Here is a 13,487-nt window from a genome sequence, read left to right as displayed (position 1 = left end):
TTGTATGATGAATTAATAATAATCCAAGAAACGATCATCGGACAATCGAGTATTAATTCAATTTAATATTCTTTCACTCTATTTCTCTAATGAAATTAGACTCGTTAGTCTAAATCATCGTGTCTCACTACAATTCAAAAAAAAAAAAAAAATTCTCTCTCAAAGTCGTTTTAGGAAATTATGGCTCATGGTACTTTCTTAAGTAACATTCACGTTATATGTTCAACACAATATCATCACAAAACATCTCAATCACATCATATAATATTTCATTCATAGTACTATAATAACTTAGTACATCATGCTATGAAATCATTTGAAAAGTATATTCAAACTCATAACAGTAAAACCATCATTCAATGTATAATAAACTATCATCTTCATGCTATGAAACATCCATCTCGTGCTTATCAAATTCTAATAACTCATAAACCTTGAAAGTAAATCATACCTCGTTGAGCTTGATGTGGAGTGCTGAGCTCTCTATTGTTAATATTTTATTAGTTTAGTGACTCATACTAGACGTTCAGAGTAAGAAACAAAGCTCTGATACCATTCTGTCGCAGCCAATTTTGCTAAGGATAGCCAAACCGAGGAATCCGCTATTAGGGATGGAGATTAAAGAAACTAGAAAGAAAAGGGGCGTCATACACACTAAAATCTCGTCTTAAATAATAACCAAAGATGCAATAAGCGATAGTTAATAAAAGCCGACGAGGTCATTGATAATTTAACCGTCAAAATATAACTTATACATGTTCTCAAGCTGACCCGACATTTCAAATAGTTATTGTTTTATAATATAAGGAAACATCAAAGTTTTGCAGCGGAATACATAGCTAGCTATATGTATGAAGACATATATTAGACAAGTGAACTTATTATTTATTAACAACCAGAGATATTTCGTTCAGCACAGCTCCATCACCTTATCAGCTCAACCTGCACATTTAGAAATACATGTAGGGCTGAGTACAAAAGCACTCAGTGATGACATGCCGAAAACATCTCATGCTTATAAAGCTATATATAATGTCATTGCCATTTCAAATGCATAACACAAGGAATTTATAGAAAGGCGCCCTGTATTAGCTAAACTCATTTTCATTTCATCAAAGTTGTCTGCGCAGACTTTCTCATCAAATAAGTATCATATCTGTTATATCATCAAGTACTGAGAGGGAGGCCTCCATTCGTAGCATTGTGATCGGCCAACCTGAAAGATGACTCACGACCACCTTAGTGTACACAAATCCTTACTAGTATCTCCACTAGCATAGGACCGAATTCTTCATCTCAAGCAGATAGATAACATACTAAAACATCAAATATTTGGCAATGCAATAACTTCAAAATATATTTGCAGTCAATAAATCATTGAAAAGAAAATACTCCCTCCGTCCGCCAAGATTATGTCAAATTGCTTGGGCACAAGATTTAATAATTTTAATGATGATTTTGATGTAGTGGAGAAAGGGTCCCACCACTTTATGAGATGTGTGGTTGAGATTGAATTTTGGGTGAATTTTTTTGTAAATAAAGAGTGTTAGTAAAAATAAAATATTAAAGAGAATGGTGGGACCATTGCCTTAAAAGGAAAGTGACATAATCTTGGTGGACGCCCAATATAGTAATTGTGACATAATCTTGGCGGACGGAGGGAGTAAATGCATAAATGCGTAAACATCTTGATTTTAGTAGAAAAACCCACATAATAGGGGTAGTAAAAGTAATGCCCACCTCGTTGCATCTCTATATCAACGGGGAATGTCACTTTCTCCTTTACGCCGTTACTCCCCAAGAGGACTTTCATCGTTACGAAAAATCGATGAGAAGAAGGGTCATTATAAAAGAAAATTCAATTATTAATCTAAGCTCTTTTATGAACCATTAGTATCTCTGATGGGTGTGTTTTAGTTATTTACTAGTACGCTCGCCCGTACGATGCACGGCGAGTATCAAAATTAAACGATATTTTAGATAAATATAAATATAAATATAAATATTAAACATAATCAAAATATAAAAAAATATGAATTAATTTTTAAAAAAGTCCGCACCAATTACATAAAACGATCTTGTATCTAAAAAAATAAAAGTCAAGAAAATTAACATGTTAAATAATTGAAATCGTATAAATTTATTTGATGAAAAATAATATATATTCGCTACACATCCTTCAATCATGCAATGATTTTTCTCAAATCACCACAATTATCAACTTCATCTCTATACGGCACCACGTCCCTTCTTTCTTCTTATTCTTCTTCTACATTAAAAAGCAAAATTTTATGATATACTCCCTCCGTCCACGAAATGAGTACCCATATTTCCTTTTTCGTCCGTCCACGAAATGAGTACCCATTTCCCTTTTTGGCAAGTGTACCCCACACATCTCTTTAATTAATACACTCAAAAGAGTGGGACCCTTAAACTATTCACACTACACTCCATACATTTCTTAAAACCCGTGCCGTCCACAAATGGGTACTCATTTCGTGGACGGAGGGAGTACATTATAAAATTAGTGCCCCCATACGTTTTAGAAACAAAAGGAAAAATCTCTCAAAAAAAAAAAAATAAACAAAAGCAAAAACGAATCAATCGTTATAATTCATACCCAAAAACATAAGAGCAAAGTGATTTCACTAAAAGCTTCACTTTTCTTACATATCACCTCCACCAATAACATCACTTAGATAGAAAAAAAAGCACTTAAAGACTATTGATTACTCCACGAACATAAGGCTTGAGACCCTGAGGATCAGAAGTATAAGGGCTGTATGTATCTCATGGGCACTCTAAGCCTCAAGACTTTTCCATATCCGTATGGAGAATAAATATATATGGAGCAGCCACGAATGGCGTCCTAGATCGATAGCCCATTTGGGGATTGGAAGGTTGAGGGCAGAACTACTTCATGCTTGGCTGATACCTTCAACTGGTGATAATGAAGTTCAGATTCATTTAGAAGAAGAGCCTCGGGTTCAAGGAACTCTCGGCTCCCATTTCTTCCTCGACTTTGGCCTGCATTTCCAAGCTCCATCATTGTGCCTCTGTTTGAGGCGAGAATCACACGCATCCAATAGAATGGATCTGCGCCAGTTGTAGAGTGTATGCCATACAATAGAAAGTTGGATGCAGACCAGGAAAATGAACAGAGATCTAACAGTGTATATAACCTTCTTGTCTGCACTTTGAACCTCTGGGAGAAGCGAAAGGAAAGGTCGAACCAGATGTAGCACTCTAAATCCACCTCCCATTCTCGTTGATTAAATTATTCAGGAAATGTCACATAAAAAAGTGAAATACATCAGTAATATGACCAAGGGAAACATACGAAGAGTTGGACTTACTATAAAACAAATGGAGATTGGAAACCAATCCTAATACTTATCCCCAAAGGATCTGCCATGAAACTTTAAAAAAAGAAAAGAAAAAAAAAGGAATCAATCCAAACGTAACAATTATTCCATGGATTCTAATTTTCCCTTCGATTTCTTACCAAGGTAGACACAGGTGAGCATCAAACACGATAACAAATCTTGTGAAATAAAATCATGACCTAGAAAACAATTTTTGAAAAAAAAAACACAACAATTCATAAACATTAGAATTTTACAGTATGAAACAGATCTGAGGATAATTAGAATGCGAGAGAGAGAGAGAGAGAGAGAGAGAGAATTTTACAAACCAGTCAAAAACAGTCGGAATTTGCTAGTTGGGGATCTAAATAAGAAAAAAATTGCTAATGAAATGTTTCAAGAAACCGTACGTGGGAGTTTCTAGATTAGACGACAAACATGGGTTAGTGGGTTCACTTCTACTGTTCGTGATTACCTTGTGAAATTGCTCTCAATTCATAAATATAATTGCTAATGTGCCATAGATTTAGTGGGTGAAGTCCGAATGGGTGAATGATAGTGGGTGAAGGCTGAATAAACAGACGTTAAAATAGAGGAATATTCTGTTAAAAAATTAACGGTAAGTTAGATGCTGTTAAACTGATCTTTTATATAATATATAGATTTTCGTGTCGTTTACCGTTGATTTTTCCTTGATTTTACCCAAGTTGTGGTATTTTTGATGCAGGAATTGAAGAGTTTGATGTCAATGGAGTCGAGTGAAAGAAATAGAAGAAGAAGATATTTTTGATACAATTTTTAGCGAGCCCAAAAGATACAAAATATTATTATTATTATTATTGTATTAAGTTATCATTAGTGGGCTACTAATTAGATTAATATTTCTTATGGCCCATTAACGATAGGTTTAGGAGTAGGGATGTCAATCGGGCCAGCCCACCGGGTTTTCGGGCTGGCCCTATCGGGTTCCGGGTTAATCGGGTGCGGGCTAATCGGGTTGGAGATTTTTTCGGGTTGTAAATCTTCAACCCTAACCCTAAACTTTCGGGTTTCGGGCTAGCCCATCGGGCTAATCAGGTTAAAGGCGTAGAAATAAAATTATCATTTGTATTTTATTATTCCTAATGATCTAATGTATAATGTATAAAATATACATAAATATTAAAGATATAAATTATATAGCAAAGCATGAAATGCGAAAATATAAGATATTCAAGATTACATAAACAAAATTATATTAAAATGAGATAGTAAAATTTAACATGTATCAATGCACTAGAATCAATCTGGATTATTACTGAATAATTAGTGGATTTGCCATGCACGTCTCATTGACAGAAAAAAAAAAAAAAATTGGTATCACTTCAAAATGAGATACTAATAATTAATTTCTAACTAATGAGATACTAATAATCAATTTCTACAAAAAATCCGTAATTAATTTCACTTTTTTTAATGAGATTGCAAACACACACACACATATATATTCTAACTAATTAATTTAACTTTTTTTAATGAGGCTACATATATATATTTAAGCAAATACCATAGATTTAAACATAGCAGAAGTTGTAACTGGATGCATCAGTAACAATTCCGTCAGCCCACCGGGCCAGCCCATCGGGTTCCGGGTTAGTCGGGTGTGGGCTAATCGGGCTGGAGGTTTTTTCGGGTTGTGATTTTTCAACCCTAACCCTCTATTTTTGTCGGGTTATTCGGGTCGGCCCACGGGTTTCGGGCTGCATTGACATCCCTATTTAGGAGTGTGGCTTTTATTTTAATATTTTACTTGGTCCATAAGGAAGACATTAGATATTGGCGGCTAGGTATAGGGATTAGGGAGAGATTTTTTTTTGGAAGATCAACTTTTGGCAGATCACACTGGGGACGAGACTTGGCGCGGCTGTATTGGAGCAGAACAATTTGGAGTACTTTTTATTAGTCATTCTTTATAGTTCGTACTTTTGTTTTTCGGTGATAATTTCTATTTTATTTTCAATTCAATTTCAATCTTACTTTTAATTTAATGTTTGCTTTAATTTATTTGATTGGTGTTAGTTTAATTATGAGTAGCTAATTTCTTTAATTCGGCGAGAATAATGAAGCACTAATTTATTAATCTGTGAGACCTAATTGGTTTTATAATTGGTTCATATTGATTTCGATTTATTCCTAGGGTTTAAGGATAATTCTAATTTTATTTAAGCCTGATCAATTTAGATTTAATTGGATTACAGTCAATTAGCACCTCCAATCCGTAATTGTTGGAATATGGCTGATTAGTGATAAAGCCACCTCGTTCGTAGTAGGAATAAATTGGTGGATTAATTATTACTAGCGTAGCTAGGATAATTGGTCTAAATTGGGTTCCTTCATCTCAATGCTATTAGAATATTAAATCTAGGTCTGGCGTCTCCAGCTAAGATATATTTTAATAAGGGAAATAAGCAGGTCTGGCATCTCCAGCTGTTTATCGACACAGTAAGTAGGAATTGGGGTACGTTCGTTGCGTTTCACGGTATCCTATAACTGGTTGGTTGATAGGGATTAATTAATCTTTGTGTTTCACGGTATCCTATAACTGGTTGGTTGATAGGGATTAATTAATCTTTGCGTCGATGATCAGAGCTATGAATTACTGTGGATTTATTCGAGCCGAGTTACCTTTTTATTGATTTATTTCAAGAGTTATTTTATTTGATTTAATTTGCTTTTTAGTTGATAATTATTTTCTCAAAATTAAGGCGTGGTGGCTACACCAAATTAGGTCTTTAGGGAATTGGATGATTTTACCAGCTCTCTGTGGTTCGACCCTGCTTATGACTAGACTAATTAGTTCTTGAGAGTTTTGCAGGAATTATTTGGTGGATACGACGTCCACCGATCTCTAATGTTCATCTCTCTGGGTTGTCAATAAATGTAAAGCCATTATTCACTCTTGTCATTACTAATTAATTATAACATCCTTATTTTATAACTAATGACTATTCAATCTAAAAGAAATATCTAATTTATCGAAAAGTCCACTTTCTTAGAAGATCTATTCGCTCTCATCGCGCCTAATTAACCAATTAGAAAATTAAAATTTTCATTAGACAGGTATTTGAGTCACGAGTCAACAGGAATTGAGTATGCTCAAATCTTTAATTTCAATAAGAAATTATAACCTATTCGTACATTGTGTCAGCCACGAGATTTCAACGCGTGAATCCCACCACGTGAACTCGTATCTCGACTCAAAACTTAATATCTTGACATCTCATCAACGCAAACCAACAATTCAAAATCATCAAAGACTCTTTATTAGTCAACTATCATTTATATTCGAAACCAATTGTTCGAGTGTCAGATACCAATATTTATGTGTGTTAATCATAACTCTCACATGCACTCACTCCATTTAGACACATAACTGATATCAAACTCAAAAAATAAATTATATCTTAATAATTTAACATGCTCATAATTCTCGATTAAATATTGGACTTAATAATTAAATACTAAATTTCAACTTTAATTAGTTAACATCTCTAATTTATTTATTTCATTTAAACATAATAAATCTAACTCATGCAAATTTTCTCATGCTTGGCCATTTTATATGCATTTCTCATGCAATGTCAAAAAGCTCAATAATTACTCATGCTCATCTCATAAATACTCAAATAATTCATGTAATCATACTAACATAGCATTAACTCATGTGTAGTGTTAGTTCACTTACATGACTTCACATACTCTACATATCTCAACTTAATAGTTAGAAAATTTGTATTTAATGGAAATAAATTCCCAAATTTAAATACAAATACTTTTATTTAAACATATTGGCATACTGATACTGAAATTAACTCAATTAAAATTGAGAGACTCTCTTCTCCGGCCTTGTGACTCGCGGCCTTCATCAATTTTGAGCTTCGGTGCTCACTTAAATCTAAGTAAATTATATACACAATATTTAATAAATATAAACACATATATAAACTCAAACCATTCAAATTAAAAATCAAATATCCATATTCGGGCATCAACCATTCGATCCTCATGCTTCTCGTTTGTAACATTTTTCAAAAATTTCCAAATTAATCTAGCATGCTCATGTGATATTGTAGAACACATATACGCAATAATATTCATCATGCAACATCCCAGGCTTCACGAATTTAAATAATCATGCTCTAAAAACTCATACAAATTTCATGTTTGAAAAAATACGAATTTAATATATAATGATCCTAGCATACCCCTAAGCACAAATATCAAGTCTAAAGATCAAATAAAAATCGAAAGACGAGCTAATAGGTGAAAAATGGGGCTACCCTATGGTTCGTTCCATTCTTACTCCCTTCATTAAACATGCTCAACTATATGCTAGAAACAACATATTAAAAATTCACGACGATCCCGTTTCAAAATAAAGTCGAGAAATCGACGTTTTTCGACGTGGACTAAACTCAAAAATCTAACCATCAAAATGAAGGTAGAGATGACACCTACCTAAATATGTATTCGAAAAGATGATCGAGGCTTGTCTCAGCACTCAAATCGGAGCTTGAAAGCTCCGCCCAAGCTTTAATGAAAATGGCGTGTGTAGTGTGTGTTTTATGTGTTAGTGTGTGTGCTGCGTGAGTTTAAATAGTGAGTGGAGTGTTTGGCTGACTTCAGCCGACAATAAGTGAGGGGAAAGGGGTTTGGGCGGTTGGGGGTGGTTAGGGCTTGGGTAGGTTTAGATATTTAATTAAGTCATTAAATATCTCGTCTCGTTTCTTTTTACCGACTAACTATTCATACTCTTCGTTGCTCGCCCTTTTGACTCCTACTCACTTTCATTACACTTGTAATTCTATATAAATATAGAAAATGCAAGCTCGTTCTCGAAATTTTGATAAACGAGCTCTTTTCGTTTATCGATAAATTCTGATTTACTATTCACTCGTCGCGCGTCCAAAAATAAAAACTTTCGTTATTGGACTCTGTAGTGGGAAAATTTCGTATAGTCCATTTGAATAAATATTCGTGACCAAAGTACCTAGCCCAATCCAAAAAACTGAATTAATTTCAATTAATTAATTCAGCCTGTACTCTAAGTCATTAAGGCCCATCGACCCAAACCCTAGAAAGGGCAGCGACTTGGGGAAGAAGGTAGAAAACGAATCAAGGATATCAATCCCACAAATATCGGAGCAACTAGGGTTTAGGGAGACGTGTCAGCAAAATCCTAGCCGTCAGGCCATCACAGTATAAATAAAGATCAATTAGGTCAATAGACACACAATCATTCGCACTCCAACACATTCTCTCCACCTTCCCTCCCCACTCGTACTATTCTGCCTCCACGCTCTCAGCCTCAGGTTTTTTGGTGATAAGATCAATCGGGACGACCCGACGGCCCCCGCTTATCACTCAATCGCCCTTCAACTCCGTCGACCGGATCGACCCAATTTACTCTTTCCTTTACTTTCAATTGCTTTCAATACGTTTTTTATTAATATTGTTCACTGACTTGAGCGTCGGAGGCCCTTCCATCGACACCCTCACCGGTGCTCCAAGAAGGGCTCTAACGTTGTTCGTGTTTCAGGTTGCTAGTGCCCATCGTACCGAACGACCCCGACGTCCTTATCCTTGATTGTTGGATTCATCCCCAATAGACTCGTATAAAAAAACTAAGAATATTTCTAGATGAGTCAATTGGCGATAGATATATTATAATTGAATTAAAAAGTGAATAGTTGAAACTGATTAATAAGCTCCATCCACTACAAAAAAAAGGAATTACCGGTGGCAATTCCCGCCGGTAAAAAAGGGGCGGCCGCCGGCGATGCAATTACCGGCGGCATTACTGGCGGCCCGCTGCCGCCGGCAATTATCTCGTCGGAGATGTGATTGCCGGCGGCGAAACTCATCCGCCGGAGATTACCGGCGGCACTGCCGTCGGTAGATTTTGTCGGGGAACTCAGGTGGTTGGCCGGACATTTACTGGCGGTTGTCACCGCCGCTGATTACCGGCGGCACCTAATGTCGCCGGTAATCAGCGGCGGTAGAGATGCTGCCGGTGATCACCACCAACCACACCGATGGTCGTCAATGTCGGGTGATTACCGGCGGGCTATTGCCGCCGCTAATTACCGGTGGCACATCTTAGTTTCGTATTTTCGTATTTATACAGTATTTCAAACCTTAGGCGAACTTTCCAGTGGGTCACCCATCTTAGTTGTGCTCTAAGTCAAGCACGCTTAACCTTGAAGTTCCTTTTGAATTGTCCCCAGTAGAGAACACTCGTATAATTGATATATCTATTACCTATTAAATCATTTAAAGGCTATTTCAATATACAATATATATCATATATTGATAACATTTGAATATGACGAGATGATATCCAAGTGATGTTGTTAATTACGGACCAGTCTCGTGCCGCCCTTATTTTTATGGCAAATAAATATTTATTTTTTAATTTATTTTTAATTTTTTAATTTTTTTTATCAATATAGTTTATTAATCATAAGTATTTTAATTTGATAATTTTAATGTATTTTTTAATTCATTTGCATATATGTCCTTATTTTTATGTCGAAACAATATATCTATTTATTAATTAATATATTATTAATTTTTTTTTATCAATATACATTATAGAGTATAATTATTTTCATTTTGTAATTATAATGTATTTTGAATTCATTTGCATACCTTGAATTCACTCACAATAAATAGGACGATTTGAAAACATAAAACAATTAAATTGTTCAACAAAACACAAATGTTAAACAAAGTTCAAGTGTAATTTTGTTTGTTCAGAAACATAACATAAATAAAATAGTTCAACATGATATAGATACATAGAAGTGCTGCTCAAGGTAGCTGACCCGACCGCTTCAGTATCTCCTCGAACTGACTCATCCGCTGCTCAAGGGCCTCACGTGCTGCTTTTTGGGCCGCCCTATCCTCCTCAGCCCTTTGGAGGCGCTCCTCCAGTGTGGAGATCCAAGTCTCATACATCCGCTGAGACATCTGGGAAGAGCCTGTACTGTTAGTAGACCCCCTACTAAACTGGCTCACACCAGCACTTCCAGTGCCGTAGAGTCGTGACCTACCGGGACGTACGAGCTCCAAGTAGACCTCATCGAGTCGGTCCTCTCGTCCTGTCTCAGCAGCAACACGATGAATCTCCACCTAATTCATACATAACAATGCACAATTAGTATAAAATAAATACATTTTACTATGTATTACTAATATTTGTTCAAACTTAAACATTTACATCAAGTTTGGCATCCTTTTGACACAAAAGTTCCATCTGCGTGCATGTGTAGGCGGAGGAAAGTGCTGTAGTTAGATGCAGTCGGGGGGACTTCACCATCCAAGAGCTGTTCATGCATTTATATAAGATAAATAAGGTAATAATATATATATATATATATATATATATATATATATATAGGGTGCGGTTATAGTGAGAACCACAATTATCGTGAGAACATAAGAACCAATAAAATTATTGCATCTGCAATACAAATTAATGCATCCGATATTAAATTTAATGCATCCGAAAAAAATAATTTTTTTGCTCCCTTCAGGATTCGAACCCAGCACCTGCATCCATCCACCAAGATGATGCATCCACCGTAGATCTTGATGATCGAATGGCTTAAAATGGTTCTCCGTTCTTATTTTATTAGTGGTTCTTATTTGAACCTCTCCCTATATATATATATATATATATATATATATTAATATTTATATTTATTAGATAAATAGTTAATTGATAATTACTAACCAGACTCTGCTGCAGAATACGACTCGACTGAGACCCTCCAACGTGCCGGCTGATCCCTGTACCAACTCCATCGGGCTCAGAGTATCGGTTCTCACGTGCGCGCCTGGAAACGGCCTTAACCTCATCTTGATCCCAGTATGCCTTGAGTCCCGTCCAAAAGGTGTCGGACATGCCCTGCGGTGTCTCCATCATCTCCCCTGCCTCGGTCTTCTCCTTGAGCTGTCTCTTATAGTCGCTCATGTTGTCACTGTACCTTTAGCGGGCATTTTTTAACCATATTTTTTCACATCAACCTCATCATCAGGGTTCCAAGTAAACTCTTTCTGTTGAATATATTGGTTAAATTAATATAACATTTTAACAATATATAATGATAAATTTATATATAGTAGAAATTCAATTACCTTGAATTCCTCAAAATACAAGTCCCGCACCGTTGGCGGAGTTAACTTCTACGTGTACCCGCCTGGGTCCGGAATCCTCTTAAACGAGTTCGTGCAATTGGTGGAGATCCCCGGGGGCTCGATCAACTTACTGTATGTGTATTCCAATATATCAAAATAATTTAAAGAATTACTTGGTATAGACAAATAATGATTTAAATTAAAGGGTTAAGGTGCAGATAGGCCCCTCAAGTGGAGGCCCTTAGAGCGTTTCAGTCCCCTTACTAACTGTGTGTGCAAATTGGCCCCCGAACTCAAAAAAATGGTGCAGATCGGCCCCTCTGACTTAACACCGTTATGGGCCGTTAGTCAAGGGGGCGATCTGCACCGTTTTTTCGGAGTTCAGGGGCTAATCTGCACCTTTTAACTTTTTAATTAATTCATCTCTCTCGCTCAAAATTTGATCGTCGTTGTCGCTGATTCAAGCTCCGGCGAGGCCGGCGGAGGGCGCCGCCCCTTTCTTTCTCTCTTGGGCCCTAAACCTCGGAGCTCTCTCGACTGCACACGCTTAGCATCAAGGACGAGCCCTAATTCTCCCATTCCGTCGGAAATTGCCGCCGCAATATCCGATGAACCCGCCGCCTGGCTTTTCTCGATGAGGAGTCGCCTAGCTTTTCTCGATAAGGAGTTACCTCTTTCTCTCAAATCCGGCGAAATTCGGTGATAAAGGCCGACGATGCCCGTCGCCATCTACACTATCGGCGTGCTGTTGAAGAAGGACGCCTTCAAATCAGAGACCATGGCCAACATGATCTCGATCTCGATTGTTGTCACGATCACTGCCTACGGCGAGGCGAAGTTCGATTCGTTGGGGGTTATTCTACTATTGGGGACGGTGACGTTCGAGGGAGAATTCGAGTTTTCATTTCGATTATGTGATTTTCGGGAGCAATGACGCCGATTTGGAATTCCCGATTTGAGGCTTGGGAACTTGATTTCGTGATTTTTCTCATCTGACGGCGATTGACGCCAAAAAAGTTGGTCGGAGAAGATGAGATGTGATTTTTTAATGAACAGTGTGCAGATTAGCCCCCGAACTCCAAAAAGAAAAAAGGTGCAGATTAGCCCCTGAACTCCAAAAAAACGGTGCAGATTGCCCCCTCTGACTAACGGCCCATAGCGGTGTTAAGTCAGAGGGGGCGATCTGCACCATTTTTTTGAGTTCAAGGGCCAATCTGCACACACAGTTAGTAAGATGACTGAAATGCTCTAAGGGCTTTCACTTGAGGGGCCTATCTGCACCTTAACCCTAAATTAAAATACTTACCCATCAGTATTCCTCTGAAAGAAGATCTTCCCATCGCGCCTAGCGCAATCGGCCCTAATCGAACCCAGATGCAGCAGCGGTCTGTGGAGTGGAACTCTCTGGAGTCGCAGAAATGTACGGCCCAGAGCCTGAGGAGGACTGTCGCTCCTGCTCAGGCCTAGAAGACCGACTACCAAACCCCAAAAGCCCTCTACGATGAGACATGGTACCTATTTCAAATTAATTCAAATAAATATAGACACAACTGGTATACAATTATCAAATAAAATAACAAGACTGTCACATAAATTGATTCAAATAAGTATAGACAGTATGTGAATTGCATGAAGTTTCTGATCACAAATGAATAACAAGCATAAACAAATACATTGCCAAATATTCCAAATTGTACATTTACAATTATTTCTAATCATCACTACTGTCATCATCATTAATGTCGTCGTCATCAGATGTCAACGGTTGGTCGTCGTCTTCTGGTTCATCGTCATCCTCAATGTCAACGATTCCACCGAGGGGATGAACAAGAAGTGGTGGGTCAATGTCCACAGTTGTGTGGGTAGACATAATAGTAACAACCTCTTCTTGAAACGGTTGATCTAATGTTGAGTTAAATGCGACAGTGGAGACTTCAACCT

General features: G+C 37.0%; 1 long non-coding RNA gene across 2 annotated transcripts; it reads right to left on the bottom strand.

Annotated features, from left to right (window-relative positions):
* Positions 1 to 2,592: 2,592 nt before the first annotated feature.
* Positions 2,593 to 3,905, bottom strand: LOC130988938 (uncharacterized). Of its 2 annotated transcripts, XR_009090278.1 has the most exons (3): positions 3,695 to 3,905; positions 3,506 to 3,565; positions 2,593 to 3,419 (listed from the first exon to the last, which is right to left on the bottom strand). It is a non-coding gene; the product is annotated as an uncharacterized LOC130988938 (long non-coding RNA). The 2 variants fall into 2 exon arrangements; XR_009090277.1 differs by having other exon boundaries at positions 2,593 to 3,565.
* Between the last annotated feature and the right edge of the window lie 9,582 nt (positions 3,906 to 13,487).

The sequence above is a fragment of the Salvia miltiorrhiza genome, chromosome 6 (assembly GCF_028751815.1).
Source record: "Salvia miltiorrhiza cultivar Shanhuang (shh) chromosome 6, IMPLAD_Smil_shh, whole genome shotgun sequence".
Taxonomy (NCBI): Eukaryota; Viridiplantae; Streptophyta; class Magnoliopsida; order Lamiales; family Lamiaceae; genus Salvia; species Salvia miltiorrhiza.
Note: the sequence above shows the minus strand (reverse complement) of the source record. Positions and strands in the feature narration are given on the sequence as shown.